At 42.0% G+C, this 22,280-nt stretch overlaps 1 protein-coding gene across 1 annotated transcript in view; it reads left to right on the top strand.

Moving 5' to 3' along the window:
• RPP40 (ribonuclease P/MRP subunit p40) overlaps positions 1 to 22,280 on the top strand; it is a 47,371-nt gene that overhangs the window by 7,420 nt on the left and 17,671 nt on the right. The gene's annotated exons all lie outside the window — the stretch shown is intronic.

Consider the following 22,280-nt stretch of genomic DNA (forward strand, 5'->3'; position numbering starts at 1 on the left):
AAAGAGGATTGCCGTTCATAAGAATTCTGTGCAAGCAGTAGGAATTAATATTGGATCAAAATCCATTTAAGCATTAAATCAGGTAGTTATGGAGATCTTGGGAATTTAAAAATTCTGAGGGCCGGCTAAATTGTTTGTTAGTATTCCCAAAGCAGGTGAAGTTTGAACTCTTAAGTGTAAGGGTTATATCCTCAGCTGGTTTAAATTGTCACAGCTGCTACAGCTATGAGGATCTGCCCCCAGGCCTTTAATATGTTCTCTATTCAAAACATTTACAAATGGACTCTTTGAAATAAAAGTTTTAAAAGTGATAGTTTACAAGAATAGATCGTTCAAGAGCATAACCAGATCTGATCAATGTTTTTTCAAAGCCTACGCTTTCATCAAATTATTTTTGTAAAATCTTTGTTTCAGCTGGAGAATTTTTGTCATTGGAGGTGACTCATTTTGGTCTATTATATGAACAATGTCATGGAGAGGCAATAGCAATGAGGGTTGCACTATGGAGTTTGAGAGGAAGAAGAGTCTTATGATTAATGAACTGGACTGAGTCTCAGGTGATCTTGATTCAGTTCCTGCCTCTGCTTCAGACTTTGGGCAAGTCATTTATCTGGCAGTGCCTCAGTTTTCCATCTGTAACATGGCAATAGCAAGATTTCCTTTGTCTTATCTGTTTAGGCCCTGATCCTGCAAACACTTAATTACATACTTCACTTGAAGCATGATTCAGAACAGTTTACCCATCCCCTCCCTCTTTGTAAGTGAAATATAAAAAACCCTAATTCTTTTGCATTTTTAAAGTCTCATTGGCAACTATTATCTGTTCTTGGAAGAAACAAACTTAGTACTTTATGGCCCTGATTCAGCAAAGAATGTAAGCAACTGATTACCTTTAATACACTAAACACAGTGGGAAAATTCATGTGCTTAAGTGCAGTGCTGAACCATGGCCTTTGAAATTAAAAAACTTAAATTGGCTTATTTGGAAAATATTTGCAAACTAAGCCCCCGAATCCTCCAAACACTAAGGCACATGCTTAACTTTACTACCGTGAAGTAGGCCCACTGAAGTTAGGGATCAGGACTTAATGTTTTTTTGTCTCCCTCTGTCGGCCCAACCAAATCACTCACCCTTACAAAACTTGACGCACTGGCAGTGCATTGTGACGTTTTCTCTTGACTGCTCCACTTTTCTTGTTCAGGGATAGTAAAAATATATCCAGTTCTCCATCAGTGAATCCAATGGAGAAAAGAAAATAATCTGAAAGTATTAAAGTGGGATAGGGGATTTCAGTGGGACCTAGCCATTGTGTTATAGTAAATTACTTAGTGGTTTTATTGCCAGCCTATTCAGTTGAAACGTTATATAATAGTATCTTGCAATATTTACTGTTGCACTGGGAGGGGAGAGGGAATCAATAAACTTTGTGGGGGGAAAGTCTGGTAAACTTGCCTTAAGAGGGAAAATAATCTATAAACTGTGGAGGGCGGGGGAGTCTGGTAAACTTGCTTTAAGAAGCCCTTTTACGATTGGAGGGATGGACTCAAAATATCATATTCACTTCACCTTTCATTTATCTTATTGCCTGAATGACTGTGTCTCTTTTTCAAGACAAAGCTTATTTTGGTTTAAGACAAACAATGGAGAATAGAAACGGCCTGTCAATTGTCTGGAGTGGCTTCAGTTAATTCCCTCATACTGTAGCCATCTCAGGGCTAACGTGTACCATACATTTTATTCCAGACAACAGAGTGAAGGTAATTTATGTACTGATAGTAGGAAAATATGAGAAGTTCTTTCATTTCAGAACTGTCACTAGGGATTCTATTTTCACTAGCCCAAGATGTTTGATTTCTGAATCAGTTACATTATTCCATGAAAGTAAAACTTTGTTGCAGATGCCCTGTCCAGAGGCCCAATCCTTTGGGAGGCAGCACTGCTGATGGATGTGTGGTTTAACAAACAGATAAATCTGTTTGGATCAGTAACCACCACATGGACACAAAAGGAAGACAAAATTGTTTGTCTGCAGTCATCCAGCTTCAAATCCCTGGAGAAGGGATGAGCTATATCTAGACTGGAAAATTAAATTTGCTTACTCAGTTGCCACTGATTCAGATAACCATCCAATTTAATCAGGAGTCAATTCAAGCAGCCTGTTGATTGTTCCTCTATAACCATTTCAATCATGGCTTCAATCTCCACATCCTAGATTGACAGATTTCCCAGCAGTCCCAAGGAAGGTATTCTATTAATAAACATACAGGTTACAAAGACTCAAATCTCTTCAGTGACCTCACCAATTCCCCCCTCACATCTTGTCTAAGGAAATCCCTAATGACAGAGGCTTATCAGAAAACATTAATGAGTTATAACTATTGTGTAATATTAACATACATATGAGAGAAGTCCTGGTGAAGTGTATGTGTGTGTGTGTGTGTGTATATATAGAGAGAGAGACATCAGCAGTTTGTGCCCAGAATGAATATTCAAATCTGACTTCAAATTCTTCCCACATCTCACTTCAGATTCTTCCAGCATTAGTTCTGAATTGTTTTTTTATCCATATTTAACTAAGTCTTGGGACTTCAACTTTGAAGATGTATGCTTTTGCATTAAGCTGGTTTTTCAGAGATAAAATTGTGTCATGAATAATCTTGGTTTTCAGGACAGCTAATTTTAACAGATCTGTCATTCCTATGTAGATGGCATGTTGGGATATTAATATCCTCTTAAATTATTTAAAAACTATTAATGCTTCATGTCCTATGGGAATGTTGTCTGCAAAGCTAGCATCTTTGTATCTTTGCTAAGATTCTAGGGTTTCAGTTTTATCAGTTTGTGAGGATTTCCAAGTATTGGATGTAAAGATTCCATCAGGTTATGAGTTTCTGCTATATTGCAGTATAAAACCTGTATCACAGAACTTTCCAGGTTATACTGTTTGATTAGAGATTGTTTAAATATCTGTGTATTCCTTCCTGTTTTGAAGCTTATACAGAGAAAGTTTATTAGAACATTTTCTTATTTTTAAACTAGCTTTCTTCTCTGTTAAGCAAAATTGAATAGCTCTAATCCATAAAGGCAAAGATTAGATTTGTTCTTGAAGAAGCAGGTATTGAACTTAAAAAGTGTTCAATATGCCTTAAGAGGAATAGCAGTAACTGTTACAGTTTCCAAAGGGACTGAGAGGGGTTTAATTTGAATTTCTGCCAGATGTTCAGGAGACAAAACCTGTCATAAATTTTACTGGAGACCTTCAGACAATGGCAGAAATCTCTCATCCTTTAGGGCTGCCAAGTATTATGAAGTGTTCCATCCCATCTTTATGTAGTGACTCACATTAGCAATGATGTATGAGAAATGGAGATACTTTGAATTTATGAATATTCTATTTCTCTGATTCATGGCAATGATTGCATTTCCCATAATGATGTGGTGATTCTAAATCTTCTGTTATTTGTGCCATGTATGTGGCAATAGGGCAAAGAATCTCTTAATTTTGGGTGAAATCCTGACCCTATTGAAATCCAGTGGGATTTCTCCTTATATGTCTTGCACAGAACTGAGCATACTGTTTGTGATGAACAAATACATAATAAAAAAGGGAATTATCACATTATCCTTTGTTTCCCAAAAACAGTGTGCAAAAGATTCCAAGCACTTTGGGGGAAATTAAACTGAGGACAAAGTTCGACTGAAATTTAACAAAAATACCTTTTGCACAGATCTTAATTTCACTACAATTTTGTGCATATTTGGATTATTTTAGAGGTGTTAAGTTGCAGTTTTATGCATACGTGTTTTGGGAGATATTGATTTAAACTTTTCCATGTATGTAGCATATTAAAAACCTTAATTGGTTAAGTCATGCTTGTCAGACTTTTCAATCAGCTAATGTGGTTGTGGACAGAGCAGTATCTATGTAAAAATGACTCCTTCTGGTGGAGATTTGCAGCTGTGTTCATGAAGTTCTGTGCAAGTAGCAGGAGCCTTTGAAAAGGACATAGCTCTATGACAAGGTCTGTAGAGTGATTGGCAAGAAAAAATATACTCAATTACTGAAAAAATGTTTTCAGCATAGGATATTTTTTTAAAAAGGCTGATTTCTGGCATACTGTCACAGAGCCACATCCATTTCAAAGGCTCCCACTATTTACAAAGAACAGCAGCCATGGTAGTGGAACACTTTGAAGTAGAAACTACCTGCTGAGTCAGACAGCTCGGGGCAGAGCATCAAAGAGGGGTGTGTTTGGACTCCAAGCATCTTGAACATTCAGTTACTTATTTTTAAAGATATCATCTTCACCACACACCCCACCCCTCAATGAAGTTGGAGGTAGAATTTTGGATAGATTAATGGGTTTACATAGCCCGCATCCTGAGGAGAGTATTGGGATATATATGGGAGAAGATTTATTGTCGGTAGCCCATACATTTCTAATGTGCAAAGAATTTGACTGATTCTGGCAATAGACTATCATTGTGATTCTCTCCAGCAATAGATTGATTCTAAGCAGATTCTAACCCCAGAAGCTTAGCGGTGTCCAGAAGCTCAGCAATCACAGTACTCAATCCTGACCCAATTCTATCCACAAATGTCACTCTTTTCCTTGATGCCTATCTCTAATTGGCCCCTTATCCCAGTCCAATTCTCCTCATGTAGGCAGTCCCAGTCTCCATTCATCAGACTTCTCATCACAGTCCCAGTCTCCTTGCCCAGCAAGTCCTAGCCTAACCCTTCCAGACTCCTAGTCACCATCTCCCTGTCCTCATCTCCTTGCCAAGCCGCTCCCAGTGCCCACTCCCTGCTCCTCATCTGATTTGTCTCTCTCCCTCCTAACCTGCAGTCAATCCTCCTGCCTGCCTTCCCCATTCCCATTGGCTCCCATTCCCCACTGACTGAACCATTTTAGCTGAAATTTTCCAAACAAAATCATCATAAGGCAGACACCCACCATGGAAAATTTTTCCCCAAAGGTTAAAGTTTGCGAAGTAATAAGCAACTGAAAACAGGGTCTATAATGGGAAGTATTGGACAATCGTAATAATAGGTTGTGCTACCAGTCCCACCTATAACAACTCATTTAATAGAATCATAGAATATCAGGGTTGGAAGGGACCTCAGGACGTCCTCTAGTCCAACCCCCTGCTCAAAGCAGGACCAATCCCCAATTAAATCATCCCAGCCAGGGCTTTGTCAAGCCTGACCTTAAAAAATCCTGACCTTTCTATCATAGTACCACTGAAGGTCCCCCATCACAGGTAAGGCCCCTATTGTACTAGGCGCTATACAAACAAATAATACTAAGACAGCCCTTCCCTCAAAGAAGGGACAAAATAGCACTAAATCCCGTCATCAGAAAAATAACTCACTGAGCAAAAGTATATTCAATTAGGTGGCCCTTCAACGTTGTCCTGCCTAGGTGCAAGGAAATTGGCTCAATGAGCTGAAGTTGTTCTTTTACACTCAGCGAAATTTAGGCAGTTTGATTTAGGAGGCTTAAGTGTAAGGGCGTGAAGCTGGTAGGAGGGGTCATGAAGTAATAAAGCAGCCAAAAAGAGCATTCAAAACCCCCTAAACTAGTGTAGAAAATTACACCACTAACTTAGGCAAAAATGCCCTTGCACTCTTATTTACCCAAGTTGGGGGGAAAGGGCCATACAATTGCCAGGCAGATGCTTGCTATATAGAAGAAAATGATTGTAAAGAAATATTTTAATGTATGTAATATATATTAAATATCACAAACATGTCACTTTGGGAGAATAATAAAAATAGACAATGTCTATCTATAGATATATATTGTGTATATATAAACTATATGAATTCATAGCCATCTGTTTTGTTAAATGTATTATGCAGTACATATATATAGGAACCTGGTTTATTTAGTATTCAGTTTATTTTTTCGTTACTTTGTTTGGTTAAATGGTTAAGTGGGAAAAACATAGAACTGAGAATCAGAAGACCTGTGTTTCATCCCCTGATCTGCCGGTGACATGCTGTTTAACTCTGGGCAAGTCACTTCACCTTTATATACTTCAGTTTTCCCATTTGTAAAATGGAGATAATGTTACCTACCTTTACAAAATGCTTTGAGATCTATGGAAGAAAACTCTACAGAAGTGCTAAGTATTATGCATATACTAAACTTTTATTAGCCATATAGAGAGAAGATATATTTTACATCAAGTTTATATGTCTACAGTAAGAATTTGATAATATATTTTACAAAATATATTCCCCTTGCTGGTCCTGAGTTAATATTAGTCCTCATTGGTCCCACTTTTCTGCTTGCATCGGAAAATTAGAATGCATTTTTGCACTGTAGCGAGGGGGCATGTCCTCTCTCCTGGACAGACGCTGCAAGTCCTCCCTGGTGGGCAGAGCCGGCACACCCACGCCTGCCCCTCCGAAAGCAGAGGGGTGGGACAGGATCTGGAAATATAAAAGGCCAGCTCTCCAGCTCAGCTGCTGCTGGAGATCGGACCCGACAGCAACCACTGCAGCCCCCGAGATCTGGATGGACTGCCGGAGCTGCTGGCTGCTGGAGACGTTAAGGAATTGCTGGGGCTGCCGTTAGCTGTTTATCCCAGTGAGGCAGACTGTGACCCCAGGACCCCTCTCAAATGGGAGTGTAGGAAGTAGTCCAGGGGAGCTGAATATAGTTCGGCTGTGTTGCTGACTGACAGCTGGCCAGCGTGTTGTGGCCAGATTTCCCTGCTGACCAAGTGGCAGACCACTCTGCCACTGTTACGGCCCTGGGCTAGGATGCAGTGGAGTCAGGTGGGCCTACATCCCTCTACCCCTGCCACCCCATCCCTGGCGTGGCAGCCTCCCCACCACAGACAGGAGGCCTGCATTTGTCGGCGGTCCATCAGAGCCAGGACCCTGACTGTTTGCTGCCCCGCCCTATTTGGGAGCCTGGGCTTAGAGACTCATTGTTGCTCTGTCCTGAGTATAGGCCTGAGCTCCCTGACTTTGCTGCCCTGCCCTCTTTGAGGGCCTGGACTAATAGACTTGTTATTGCTCTGTCCTGAATACCATCCAGAGACGCCTAACTACTTGCTGCCTTCCCCAGCTGGAGGGTTGGGGCTTATAGACACTGCTGCTCTACTCTGAATGTAGGCTAGAGCCCCCTAACCGTTTCGTGCCCTGTCCGGTCAGAGGACCAGGGCCCCTAAGCTCAGTACTGTGTAACCGTGCTGAGTGGCAGAGACCCTGATGCTAATTCCCCCCTGAGCTGTGCTCTTCCAGAGGACTTGTAGCAAGGGGGCGTGACCTCCCTCCCAGACGAACGAAGGGACAGCTGCGACCGCCTTACACACACCTAATTTAAAAAGAATATTATGACACCAATATTTCTTCATATTTTTTTTTTACTTTTAACTGATGAGACTAACAGCTGCCGCTGGTGCTGCAGTCATTCAGTAGATTCTTTCTAATCTAGCCGTAATATATTAACATGACAGATTCAGAAATCCCCCTTATAAATGCAGCATACTCATGCCAAAACTGGTCTGTTTGTCTTTTACCTGCTTTAAACTATTGTAATATAGGAATGTTTCAAGAAGAGGCCATATTGCATGGAGCCCAGAAATAACTTAGTTAAAAGAAGCCACTTTTTTCAAAGCGAGATAGCACATCATGAAGAAAAGTTACATCCCTCACACACACACACACACTTTAGATGCATAAGGAAACAGTTACAGTGAACAACTGGTTTTGTTGGTTTTTGTTCTACAGTGACATGTTTGCAACATCAGAGGGTCATAGTCTGCTCCAGTCACACTGGTTTATATCCTGAGTAACTCTCCTGACATTAACAGGGCTACTCCAGATTTACACAGGTATAAATGAAAGCAAAATATGACTGAGAGTCTTTTAATTAAAATAATAAACTGCAGAGTCCTTTGGCAAATGACTTGGCAGATTCAACACTGACAATATGAGTATTATTTTAAGCAAGCCTGAAGCCAGCGATTTGATAATACATTATTGATCACAACTCTCTCTCCCTCACTCATCATGTATTTTTGTACTCAATCAAAAACTAATAGAATAAAAGGCAGTCATTATTTAAATTCTTCAGCAAATTATTGTCTATCATGAAACTACTGTTATTTATTTAAGTGTATAAGCCTGCCAGACAAAAAGTATTTCCAATTTCTCTAACAAAGTTCCAGTGTAACCTGGATCACTGTCTGTATCTAGAATAACAGGGCTTGATTCTGCCATCCTTACTCATAAAAAGTAGTTACTACTAGGGCTGTCGATTAATCACAGTTAACTCATGCAATTAACTCAAAATATTAATCACAATTAATAAAATTAATCACAATTAATCACAGTTTTAATTGCACTATTAAACAATGGAATACCAATTGAAATTTATTAAATATTTTGAATGTTCTACATTTCCATATATATTGTATTCTGTGTTGTAATTGAAATAAAAGTGTATATTATTTTTATTACAAATATTTGCACTGTAAAAATAAAAGAATAGTATTTTTCAATTCACCTCATACAAGTACTTTAGCGCAATCTCTTTGTTGTGAAAGTGCACCTTACAAATGTAGATTTTTTTTGTTACATAACTGCACTCAAAAACAAAACAATATAAAACTTCAGAGCCTACAAGTCCACTCAGTCCTACTTCTTGTTCAGCCAATCACTAAGACAAACAAGTTTGTTTACATTTACTGGAGATAATGCTGCGCTCTTCTTATTTACAATGTCACCAGAAAGTGAGAACAGGCATTTGCATGGCACTTTTGTAGCCGGCATTGCAAGGTATTTACGCACCAGATATGCTAAATATTCGTATGCCCTTTCATGCTTTGACCACCATTCCAGAGGATATGCTTCCATGCTGACGACTCTCGTTAAAAAAATGTGTTAATTAAATTTGTGACTGAACTCCTTGGGGGAGAATTATATGTTCCCTGCTCTGTTTTACCCGCATTCTGCCATATATTTCATGTTATAGCAGTCTTGGATGATGACCCAGCACATGTTGTTCATTTTAAGAACACTTTCACTGCAGATTTGACAAAGCACAAAGAAGGTACCAATGTGAGATTTCTAAAGATAGCTACAGCACTTGACTCAAGGTTTAAGAATGTGAAGTGCCTTCCAAAATCTGAGAGGGACGAGGTGTGGAGCATGCTTTCAGAAATCTTCAAAGAGCAACACTCCGATGGGGAAACTACAGAACCCGAACCACCAAAAAAGAAAATCAACCTTCTGCTGGTGGCATCTGACTCAGATAATGAAAATGAACATATGTTGGTCCACACTGCTTTGGATTGTTATCGAACAGAACCCATCATCAGCATGGATGCATGTCCCCCAGAATAGTGATTGAAGCATGAAGGGACATATGAATCTTTAGCGCATCTCGCACGTAAATATCTTGCGACGCCGGCTACAATAGTGGCATGAGAGTGCCTGTTCTCACTTTCAGGTGACCCTGTAAAGAAGATGCAGGCAGCATTATCTCCTGCAAATGTAAACAAATTTGTTTGTCTGAGCGATTGGCTGAACCAGAAGTAGGACCGAGTGGACTTGCAGGCTCTAAAATTTTACATTGTTTTATTTTTGAATGCAGGTTTTTTTGTACATAATTCTACATTTGTAAGTTCAACTTTCATGAAAAAGAGATTGCACTACAGTACTTGTCTGAGGTGAATTGAACAATACTATTTCTTTTGTTTTTTTACAGTGCAAATACTTGTAATCAAAAATAAATATAAAGTGAGCACTGCGCACTTTGTATTCTGTGTGGTAATTGAAAGCAATATATTTGAAAACGTAGAAAACATCCAAAAATATTTAAGTAAATGGTATTCTGTTATTGTTTAACAGGGCGATTAATTGTGATTAAGTTTTTTAAATTGCTTGACAGCCCTAGTTACTACCTAAGTGGTCCCTTTGAAACCAGTAGGGCTTACATGTGGCGCACGAGACCATTCAACATGAGTAAGGTTGGTAAGTTTAGGGTCCTACAGCCGGATTGTGGAGCCTTTACTGACGTTGGTGAGCACTTATTTGTACGAGTAGTTCCTCTAAGTCACAGAGAGGAGCAGTTTAACAGTATGAGAGGCATCATGCCCTTATTTACTGAGTAAAGGATGGAGAGCAATGGATTAATCCCTGCTACAGTTCTGTGGCATTGCTCAAGGTAAGGAGTCAACATTTTTGGATGTTAGGTAACTTAAGTGTAGAGCTGAGCCCCAGCAGCTTCCATTAACTTGAGTGGGGACATCAGGGGCTCAGCTCCTCTAAAAATCACACCACTTTTATTTGGGTGCCTAGCTTTATATGCCCATGTTTGAAAATAATCATCTTAACCGCTCTGTGCCTCAGTTTACCTCATCTGTAAAATGGTGGCTCTCCCTTATAGGTGGATTGTGACAATTAAACAACATTTCTGAAGTTCTATAGATATCCTAAACCCCACCAGAATGCACAGAAAACCATCCAGTTTGTGCAGCCTCAGTGACTCTCCAAACTCCATTTAATTTGAGAGTGAAGCAAATTTGCCCAGTTGGTTGTGCTGTGGTACACATTTTCTTCACTGTGCTATTACAGTAGCTTCTATAGACACTGCAACAAATTTTTTAAAATAAAGTTTGCTTTAAAATATTATTTCCTCCATATCCCTATCTGAGTTGAGCAGAATCATGTCTTCTCATTCCAATTTTCTCTTTGTGCCAGTGGACTTGCTTAATCTTAAATGCTACCTCTTAATTAGCTGTAGAAGTCACTGTTCAATGACACACAGTAGTCTTCTCACAGAAGATGAACATGATAACCAGCCCAAGCTTCCTTATTCCCAATCCAAGAGCAATGGTCTAACATAGAGCATTTCCACTAAGCTATAAGGCCTGCCTTCCTTTCAAATTCAAAGACACTTAATGCCTTCAAATCATATCAAACTCTACCCATGTTCTCTGCCACATTTTCAATTGGTTCTGTGATTATTCTGTTTCATCAGTTGATCCAAAGTGTCTGCTATTTCCCTATGTAATACTCTTGTTTAATTTTAAACAATAGAGAGGGACAAACTATTGGCACTGAATTGCAATGAGTTGTCAAATTTTACAATGTACCTGCACAGTAAGTAAATAGAGTAATTTAGTGAACTTTCAACATTTCACTTAGATGGTTCTGAATCTTTCCATTAAAGTTCAAAAAGCTTTTCTGAACTACTGGATCTTGCTTTCTTGAATGGACGCATGGTGCAGTTCATTTCTTGTCTAGCTTCTTCATAAAACTAACTAACAAACAAAAAATCTTCTGGGCACATACAAAGAATTGCCTGTTCCCCAAAATGTTTGGCCTAAATAGCAAGATTGGCAAGAGGCTCATCTGAACACAGACTGCTAGCAGACAAAATGTGAGGACTCAGACTGTAAAGACAAATACTAAATTTGCACCAAGTGCCAGTTGGCAACTGTTTTGCCAGAAGAGGATTATGTTTCAGGGTCAGCTGATGTGGGAGTTGGGAGAGCCTCAGGTAAGGAGATGATTTATACAATCAGAGCTTCTGTGCTATTGTTGTTCTCAGACAACACTTGGCCATGGAAAAATCCCAGAGGAAATTTTGTGATTGACTCAGCTATTTGGACTAAATCCAATTACAGGAAATATGTTTGTTCTAAGTACCCAAATTTACAAATTGCTTGTTCTCAGGATGAAGTGATTTTTTAGTAGTTTAATCATCCCTATAAATGGTATAAAGGGAAAAGGAACACAAATACCATACTTTCAAACTGGGAACAAATAGAAGCAAAATAAGAATGAAATAAAACTACAGATATGCACACCCACTGGATTTCTCTGCTGAAAGGGACCAGAGTGGTAGGAACACTCCAAAACAGTCCCCTCACATTATTTCTCACTAAGCATCCCCTAACAAAAGGAATTTGGGACGCTTCCCTGTCTGATAGATCTTGGGGATCAGAAGGGCAGGGCAACCCAGCCCTGTGGATATAGGAAACCTACCATCTGTGGGACTTCTGCCTCTGCACTGCTCCATGGCTCCGCCTCCCATGGCATCACAGTCCCTGAAGAAGCTTTGCTTCCACTAACTGGATCCTATGTGGCTGCTCAGTGACCTTTCCAGGGGGGACCCAGAGGAAATCAATACAATTCCTAGCTATATGAGTTCCCTGCCACATTTCCACATGGAAATTTAGTGGCTCTACATGGGACAATGCCATTGAATGTAGTCAGTCCCCTGTTCCTTACCCCTAAGTCCCAAATACTCATGGAACCCCTTCCTCACATAGGGAGGCGGTGACGGTGCTGTGGAGGCAGCACTCCCTTCACTTAAAGCTGACAGCGGGAGATTTGTGCATAGAGGGTCCCTTTCAAGAACATGTGTATACAGGAGATGCTTTGAGCCTGAAACATCAGTGGTTTTGTATACAGACCATGACTAACATTTTCAAAAAAAGGAGCCTACAGTTAGGCTCCAAAGTTCACTTGTAAGCACCTAAGGGTGGGATTTTAAAAAGTGCCTACGTGACTTAGAAACCCAAGTACTAACGTCAGTGGCGCTTGTGCTAAGTTATCTAGGGGTTCTTGAAAAATCCTACCCGTCAGTGCCTAAATACAGTAGTGGGGCTGAAGAGGTGACCACCCTGTCTGCCTCCAGCTAACTTCAGGTGTATGCATTGTGCCTTTTCACACAGGGCTGGAGAGCAAGCCTTTCCCGCACTCCCCCGGCAGCAGTGACTCCTGTTCCATGGGGCTTGGCCCAATTCCCTGCTTTGGGTGTTGCAACCTGGCTCCTGGGGTCACAGAACCATTCAGGTTTGGCCCTAAGTCTCACTGAAAGTAAATAAGACCTAAGTGCCTAAGATGTGTTTGAAAAAGGGACTTAGGATCCTAAGTCCATTAGGTGCTTTTGAAAATTTTACCCTAGAACCTCAAATAGAATGGTAAAGTGTTGCTTTGCTTATCTTAGATGAGGGTCTGTTTCCCTAAATCAGGGGTTCTCAAACTGTGGGTCGGGACCCCATTTTAATGGGGGCGCCAGGGAAGGTGTTAGACTTGCTGGGGCCCAGGGCCGAGGCCGAAGCCTGAGGGCTTCAGCCCTAGGCATATGGGCTAAGGTTACATGCCCCTTGCCCAGGGCAGAAGCCCTTGGCCTTTGACCCACCAGCCCAGGGTGGCGGGGCTATGGGCTGGCTCGGGCTTCCGTCCCCCGTCCTGGGGTCGTGTAGTAATTTTTGTTGTCAGAAGGGGGTCGCGATGCAATGAAGTTTGAGAGCTGCTGCCCTAAATTATTACAAGTTCTGGATTGCTTTGTAGTTACTTCTTAGGTTTTAAGGTTAACATGAAGAGAGATGACTGGAATTCAAACCTCAAGAAACTCCACAGCTATTGCTTTTTTAATACCTGGGCACCACATAGCCATGGACAAAAGGCTAGATAGCTCAGGGAAGTCGTGCATACCAACACTGAAGGAACTAAGTCCAAAATACAAGTGTAAAGGTTTCTTATTGGCTAAGAAGCCACTCTCCTCTGTCTCTATGGCTTTCTTACTCTGCTGGCAGCATTTTCAGTATTTCTCTGACGGAGATAAGCAGCAACATGATCCCGGCATTGGGTTGAAAAAGAGTGTTTCAGAAACCCTGCTAAAATCTTTAGGCCAAATCCTGCAGTCTATACTCATTCAAAATACCTCTCTCACAGCAATAGGAGCTTTGCACGAGAAAGAACTGCAGTACTGGGCCTTTTATGAACCGCTGAATGTTTTTGGAATGTAACACAACAGTTTATTAAAGAAAAATGCCAGCCTTTTTCTCGCAATATATTTTTTAAAAATAGACCTCAGCATAACAAGCATTATTAAAGCAATAGCTGCAGGAATTGCAACATTTTAATGGCAATAGATGACTTACTGGAAGCTGGTAACTTCCCTAAGCATACTAAAAATGTGATTAACTGAGATGGAAAAGAACTCTTTCAGCAGGAAAAGCACTTAGTTTTGAATGCTGTTTACATTTGAACATGGACTTTAAAAATGTGTACAGAGGAGGAAATGTAGCATTATTTTATTTTTGGTCTGTTTTGGGCTCCATAGTACCATTTAAGGACTGCCGTGTATTGTCCTGGTGGAACACCAGGAAGCATTTTACAGAATGTCTTTCAGAGCCCCCTGGTATACAAAGGAAGCATAGCTGCTATTCCACCCCATTGTGGGATGCAGTACACTGCTCCCTGTGTGCTGATCCCACTTCCCAAGGCAATGTGGAAGAATAGAGCCATGGTCCTACCTTCTCCCTACCTGGTTTGGGACAACTTGCATCACGCACACTGAAGGCGTGAGCTTGCCTTGTGCTACCCTGAGTACAGGGACTGCATGCAGCTGTGTTGTGAAAGGAAGATGCAACTCTCTACCACCACCATGCACCCCAGTAAAGGCCAACCACAATCGCACCCTTTAAAACAGATAGAGGCTGAGATTTCTACACAAAGACAGATCACAAGCACTCCCACTCTCCTTTGAAAGGATTTTGTCTGATACCCTCCTCCCCATTTTCTGCTTTCTTACTCTGTCTAGGGCAGTGGTGGGCAGCCTGCGGGCAGCCCGTCAGGGTAATCTGCTGGTGGGCCACGAGACAGTTTGTTTACATTGACTGTCTGCAGGCGTGGCCGCCCGCAGCTTCCAGTGGCCGTGGTTCGCCGTTCCCGGCCAATGGGAGCTTTGGGAAGCAGCCGCCAGCATGTCCCTGCGTCCCACACCGCTTCCCGCAGATCCCATTGGCCGGAAACGGCGAACTGCAGCCACTGGGAGCTGCAGGCAACCATGCCCTGCAGACGGTCAATGTAAACAAACTGTCTTGTGGCCCGCCAGCGGATTACCCTGACGGGCTGCAGGTTGCCCACCACTGATCTAGGGTCACAAGGTCAGAGTGGGAGGTTTCCTAGCCAGACAGCTCCTTTCTTTTTATTCTAACTCCAAAGTCACAATGAAATTAACAAAGGCAATGCATCCCATGGTTAGCTAGTGTTCAGTATTCTTCCTGGCTTGAGAAAATGTTTTTGTTGGCTTCAGCAAAAGTTCAAAAAATTATGGTTATTTACCAACACCTCTTAGGTTCCTTGAGTACATTAACTTTAGCATCGAGTTGGGAACCTACTAGAAAATGGTGAACAGTGAGGCCATTTTCACAATCAGTCACTGAGCTGAAGATTTGAGCCTGAGAGTATTAAAGGAAACCGTGGCTTAGCCATTTTTCAATTCCACCCACTTTCTCAAGAATTCCTAGAAAAGCTTCTGAGGAAGTGAGTAAGGAGTCTGAAGAAAATGTACCATGATCAAGCAAAATGCCATTTTTCAGTTTTCAAAATCTCAAAAGGAAAAAACAAAGATGGATTTTGCACATTTTATTCCTTTTAGCTAAAAGTCTTAGGCAGCCTGATGTATCGGTCTATAACTGTTTTACGAAGTATGGCAAAGCTTATACAGAAATGCAAAACAAGATTTTTTCTTTAGAAACACCACTAATGATGGCCAAGGTTAGAAGATTCAAGGCAACTTCCTTCCTTTTCTTTTTCAGTCAACAATATTTGGAGAGAGAAAAACATTGACTGGAAGCAAGAATGTTTTGATGGCAGCTTAGAAACATACACGAGATTCAAAGTAAACACTGCAAATAATTTTTAAGGTTTAATTTTAGGATAAATATATATATGTAATTAAATATCTGACTTTTGATCACAGAAGATACTCCAGAATGCATAGAAATTAAAAAGTGCATGTCACCTTTTAAACCCATTTTCTGTTCTGTATTGCAGCCTCACACATTCACTGTTCTCCAGCTTTGAAAAACCAAATAAAGATCTGTTTTCAAAGATGAAAAAAATATAAGGAAGAGGCAGTTGGCTTGTGCAACAAAAAAACGTTTCCATATAATGTGAAGATCAGGCTTTTTTTCCAAATCCAGTCATCTTTACAGAAAACAGAATCAACTTTTCACCAGTGCCAGGCAACATTTCACAAATCCCACCTTACTCCAAGCTATTACCATGGATGTTGCCTCAAGGCATTTCCTCTTGCCTACATCCTATTATTTTCTTCAGTCATAACAAATTGAATTGCTGTATAACTGCATTACCCAGACTGTGGATTGAGATCCCTAAGGAGATTGTCCTGGCTTTCTGGGTGTTGAGCGGTTTAAATGATTTAACTTTTAAAATAAGAAAATGTCCATTTTCACAATACACAGAAATCTCACACCTAATTAAATATAGAAATACAGTAACAGCCATTAAAAAGTCAACATTTCTCACCAATTTCCATGCACCAATATAGCCTATTTAAGCATAGGTAAATACTATGGTATCTCAGAGATGGGTGTACGGTAACTGTTGCAAATACAGATGCTCCCCGACTTACACAATCATTCCGGAACGCCTTGTGTAACTTGAATTTTTGTAAATCAGAAATGTATACCCGACCATTACGCAAAAAAAGAAGAAGGAAAAAAACCCTCCTATTTCTAGCTTACGGAATTTTTTCCGTAAATGCGGATTTGCGTAAGTCGGGTCTTGAGTAACCCGGGGAGCGTCTGTACTGACTTTTGAATGCAGTTCATTTTGCCTGGTGCGCTGAGGGGAAAGGGAAAAAACCCACAAGACTATGGGTTGTGCTACAGATGGGTAGATTTCTCCTCTGGTGCAATGAGCTTATTTGACTCAGAGGCATGAATTTTTACCTTTTCAACAGAGCCCCCGTCCATTGATCTTCACACAGGAATGTAAAGCCTATCTCTTCACACAGGCTTTTGCCTGTGGGGCTGATCATGGGCTATGCATATAGTTGAATTTTGCAGCAGAGTCTCTCTATTGACATGAATAATCAACTATTTTTTGTATTTTTAAAAGACTTTGTGAAGTAGCCAGCGACAAATGTAATTGGTACAGTTTTTAAATTAGAAAACCATTGTGATTACACATGCAAGTGGTTAGATGCCTAAATGTCCATTTTTGTGTATAATTACAAAATTTGTACAAGCAATTGCATTAACTATAGAGTCAATGTAGGTGCAAATCTCAGACTTCCTTGAAATATGTTGCTGAGCCACTGACCTCAGGGGTCTGTACCTTAACAAAAGCCTATCAAGCTAGATGGTCTGAGCCAGTGAGCTCACAGCAGCCTCTGCCTTGTCATCAGACTAGCAAAATAACAGAAAGTAGTACCATAAAATCAACCTAGGAGGCCAGAGATGCCTAGTGAGTGACTTCACAGTGGTCTCTCCCTTGCCATCAGACTAGTAATCTAGGGTTCCTGTATTACAGACCTCACAAAGACCTGCCTCTTTACATCACCCAGCAAGCTATAGGTGTTGAGCCAGTGATATCACAGAGAGCTAGACCTTACCATAACCACAGAAGACTCTAGCTTGACCTAGTAATGGAGCACAGTCACTCATGTCACAGAGGGCTGAGGCTTGATATAAGTTCTGCAAGCTAAGAATGCTGAGCTACTAACCTTAAGGAGGCCTGAGCCTTGGCATCAGTCTGACGAGCTATAGCTGATGAGCTAGTAATTTCAAAGAGACCTGAGCCTGCAGCTATAGATCCTGTTTGGAGCAGTCCAACAGCTATAGATCCTGAGGTAGTGTCCTCAAAGAAGTTTATGCCTGGATATTAGTCCTGCTAGCTAATGGTGCTGAGTCAGGGATGTCACACAGGCTTACTTTTGACATGAGACTAGTAAGCTAGAGGTGCTGAGCCAGTGATCCTAAAAGAGTCCTGTATCTTGATACCAACCCAGTACCATAGAGCTGCACAGCCAGTCAGCTCCCAGAGGCCTATGGTTTGTCATCACAATCCAGCAAGCTAGAGATGCTGAGCTAGTGAACCTAAAGAAGCCTAACTATTTACATCAGTCCAACAAGCTATAGCTGGTGAACTAGTGAAATCTCAGAAACTTGGCCCTTTACATATATCCAGCACACTACAGTTGCTGAGCAAATGACATAACTATGTCTTAAAATCTGTCCAGCAAGCTGAAGGAACTTTTCCCTTAGCTCAGCTAAAGGGGCTGAGGAACCAGTCTCTTATAGTCCTGGCCTTGACAGTAGCCAAAAAAGTCAGAGGTGCTGAGCCATGACCCTCACAGACTAACAGCCCAGTATGCTAATGCCGCTAAACCAGTCATCTCACATATGATTTTGGTTAGCTCAGGAGCTATCGCTGTTGAACTGATATAAAAGCTTGGGTTTCTTCCAGACTCAGCTTTTACAGCTTACTGGACTTGTATCAAGACACAGTCTTCTGTCTCCTCTTTCTGTTATTTATGTATTGGAAAGTTCTGTGAGCCACTTTAAGTAAAAAGTGCTATATAAATTTGATAGCCTTGTGCATGCATAAACAGCAGCAAGCTTGACTTGGTACCTATGGATATGGTCACATTTGCTATTTTGTACTGTTCTAAAGTGAATGAGGGGACAGCAAGCCAGGGGACAAAGGAGATACAGTGAGCAAGGGTGAGCAGGGAGCACACAGAAAAGGCAAGGTTTTTACATGTTCTCCATCATTAAAGAATCATAGAATCATAGAATATCAGGGTTGGAAAGGACCTCAAGAGGTCATCTAGTCCAACCCCCTGCTCAAAAGCAGGACCAATCCCCAATTAAATCATCCCAGCCAGGGCTTTGTCAAGCCTGACCTTAAAAACTTCTAAGGAAGGAGATTCCACCACCTCCCTAGGCAATGCATTCCAGTGTTTCACCACCCTCCTAGTGAAAAAGTTTTTCCTAATATCCAACCTAAACCTCCCCCACTGCAACTTGAGACCATTACTCCTTGTACTGTCCTCTTCCACCACTGAGAATAGTCTAGAACCATCCTCTCTGGAACCACCTCTCAGGTAGTTGAAAGCAGCTATCAAATCCCCCCTCATTCTTCTCTTCTGCAGACTAAACAATCCCAGTTCCCTCAGCCTCTCCTCATAAGTCATGTGTTCCAGACTCCTAATCATTTTTGTTGCCCTTCGCTGGACTCTTTCCAATTTATCCACATCCTTTTTGTAGTGTGGGGCCCAAAACTGGACACAGTACTCCAGATGAGGCCTCACCAATGTCGAATAGAGGGGGACGATCACGTCCCTCGATCTGCTCGCTATGCCCCTACTTATACATCCCAAAATGGCATTGGCCTTCTTGGCAACAAGGGCACACTGCTGACTCATATCCAGCTTTTCGTCCACTGTCACCCCTAGGTCCTTTTCCGCAGAACTGCTGCCTAGCCATTCGGTCCCTAGTCTGTAGCTGTGCATTGGGTTCTTCCGTCCTAAGTGCAGGACCCTGCACTTATCCTTATTGAACCTCATCAGATTTCTTTTGGCCGAATCCTCCAATTTGTCTAGGTCCCTCTGTATCCTATCCCTGCCCTCCAGCGTATCTACCACTCCTCCCAGTTTAGTATAATCCGCAAATTTGCTGAGAGTGCAAGCCACACCATCCTCCAGATCATTTATGAAGATATTGAACAAAACCGGCCCCAGGACCGACCCCTGGGGCACTCCACTACATACCGGCTGCCAGCTAGACATGGAGCCATTGATCACTACCCGTTGAGCCCGACAGTCTAGCCAACTTTCTACCCACCTTATAGTGCATTCATCCAGCACGTACTTCTTTAACTTGCTGACAAGAATACTGTGGGAGACCGTGTCAAAAGTTTTGCTAAAGTCAAGATACAATACATCCACTGCTTTCCCTTCATCCACAGAACCAGTAATCTCATCATAGAAGGCGATTAGATTAGTCAGGCATGACCTTCCCTTGGTGAATCCATGCTGACTGTTCCTGATCACTTTCCTCTCATGTAAGTGCTTCAGGATTGATTCTTTGAGGACCTGCTCCATGATTTTTCCAGGGACTGAAGTGAGGCTGACTGGCCTGTAGTTCCCAGGATCCTCCTCCTAAGGATCTAAGAAAAGCCAAAACTGGTGGTCTAATGCTGCAACCACTTGCCATCAAACACTGTGCTTACCATCTGAGTAACCCTACTGAGGATGTAAGACCAGGAAAATGGAAATGCACTGTTATTTGTAAAATCCTGCAAAAACTGGATGCATGTTAATACTCAGAGTCCTGATAAGTCTCCACAGGATTCTGACACACCTGAACAGAGTCCCAATGCATATTGGCCTGTCTCATGCAGTTCCAATACACTCAACAGCCTCGGGAGCCAGATACTTCCTATGCGGGGTTGTGAGGTGTCTGCCACAGTGACAAGCTGCTTGACACATCTCATGAGGTGCCCAGCGCATCCAGCAGGACCCTGAAACATCCCTGTTTGCTTGACATATCCCTCTAGGTGTCCATAATCCCCAAAACTTCCCACATGGTGCCAACACGTGCTGCGAGTGCCTCACATGCCCACTGTTTGCTCAGCACTTCAGTGGAGTCCTGTCACATCCCTCAGGAGGCTGACTCTTCCCTGCAGAGCGCCTGACAAGTGTCACATAAAATAAAAATACTTTTTAAATTATCCAGCCATTTTTACTGGCACATGGTGGGAATCCTGGGGGGAAGAGGGGAGAGGACAAAGCTGATAGAAGGCACCTGCCCAGATTAAGCATTCTACAGCCAATTGCCTCTCCCCCATTTGCTCTTTAAAACATACTGCTACTGAGGGAGTTGTGCTGCAGGCTTCACTACTGTCAGTGTGTGTTTGGTAGCACTACCACGGTGCTTACTGCAGAGAAGTCTTTGAATCATGATTTGAAGACATCAGTAACTCAGCCAGAGGTTATGGGTCTATTACAGGAGTGGGTGGGTGAGATTCTGTGGCCTGCAGTGGGCAGCAGGTCAGATTGATCCTGATGGTCCCGTCTGACCTTAAAGTCTATGAGCATGGGAAGGTGGGTGAACAGACTACCACTAGCAGTGTAGAGAGAGAGGTTTCTGTGTTCCTGTGTCTGTGGGTTTGAGGGACTGGGGAATCTTATAGGACAGCACTTCTCAAACTTTAACAACCCGAGGACCCCCATTTTTATTTAAAATTTTTTATGGACTTCCAAGCCCCCTGCTCAGCCCCTGGCGCCACCCCCACTCTACCCCTTCCCCCAAGACCCCACCCCTGCCCCACCTCTTCCCACCCCTGCCCTCCTCTTTCCTCCCTGAGCATGCCCCATCCCCACTCCTTCCCCTCCCTCCTGCATGCGTCTGAACAGCTGTTCCGAGGCTTGTAGGAGGCACTGAGAGGGAGGGGGAAGAGTTGATCATTGGGGCCGGTGGCCCTGGACATGTCTTGTGGACCCCCTGAAGTACCCTCAGGGACCCCTGTCTGAGAAACTCTGCTATAGGATGTATTTAGTACCAGTGTGGCTTCCTGTGGATTGTTCCGTTATCAGCGTGTCTGGGGGTTTCCTAAATGCTATCGTTGTGGGGGGAGGGTTCCTATGGATTGTACCATTATCAATGCACGGGTCTGTATGAGGGCAATGTCCTATGCAATGTACTGTTGTCAACAAAGGGGACTTATATGTGTGTGAAGGGGGGGTATATGACATGTACCACTATTAATAATGTCCAGGAGGTGGGGTTCCACGATGATGCTCCTCTATTATTTCCCACATATCCAATATGTCATCAAGGGTCTGATCCATAGTCCTGGTGCTCTGTCTTCCTCTTTACACTTAACACTCCTTTGTCTGCAGGTTGGCCATCTCTCATAGCAGTATATGCTCCTTTGTTTCTCCCCTCTTGCTGCTCCACTCTAGCCAGAATGCCACTTAATGTGTCATCGTTCTCACCTCACTGTGTATCATTTTGGAGCTGTAACCATACAATTTTATGTCTGTGTGGCACAAAATAGGCACATTAGCTGTTTGCTACACATTTTGGAGGCTTCAACTATATACCCAACATATAAGAGGCTGTAAATTGGATGTGGTAGTGACATGGCCTAAGTTGTCAGTGTAGCAGTCACTCATGCAGAGGACCTGATTTTTCCTTTACCCCATACCATATGTAGTGATTTACCCCACTGTGACATGAATGCAAAATTAATTATGGAACAGCATAATACATCCGCTTTGAATTCACATTACACTGATATAAATAACTACAGAAGATGCAACAGCCTAAAAACACAAATGATATATTGATCATGGATGGATTGATGCATTGTGCCAGCAGCACCCCAACCCCTTTCACTTCTCTGTTTTGCATTTGGTGAGACAATTAGCTTTTTTGTCCCCTTTAAAACTGATGACACAGTTCTTTTAAACATCAA

The sequence above is a fragment of the Lepidochelys olivacea genome (assembly GCF_965140295.1).
Source record: "Lepidochelys olivacea isolate rLepOli2 genome assembly, chromosome: 2".
NCBI classification, from domain to species: domain Eukaryota; kingdom Metazoa; phylum Chordata; order Testudines; family Cheloniidae; genus Lepidochelys; species Lepidochelys olivacea.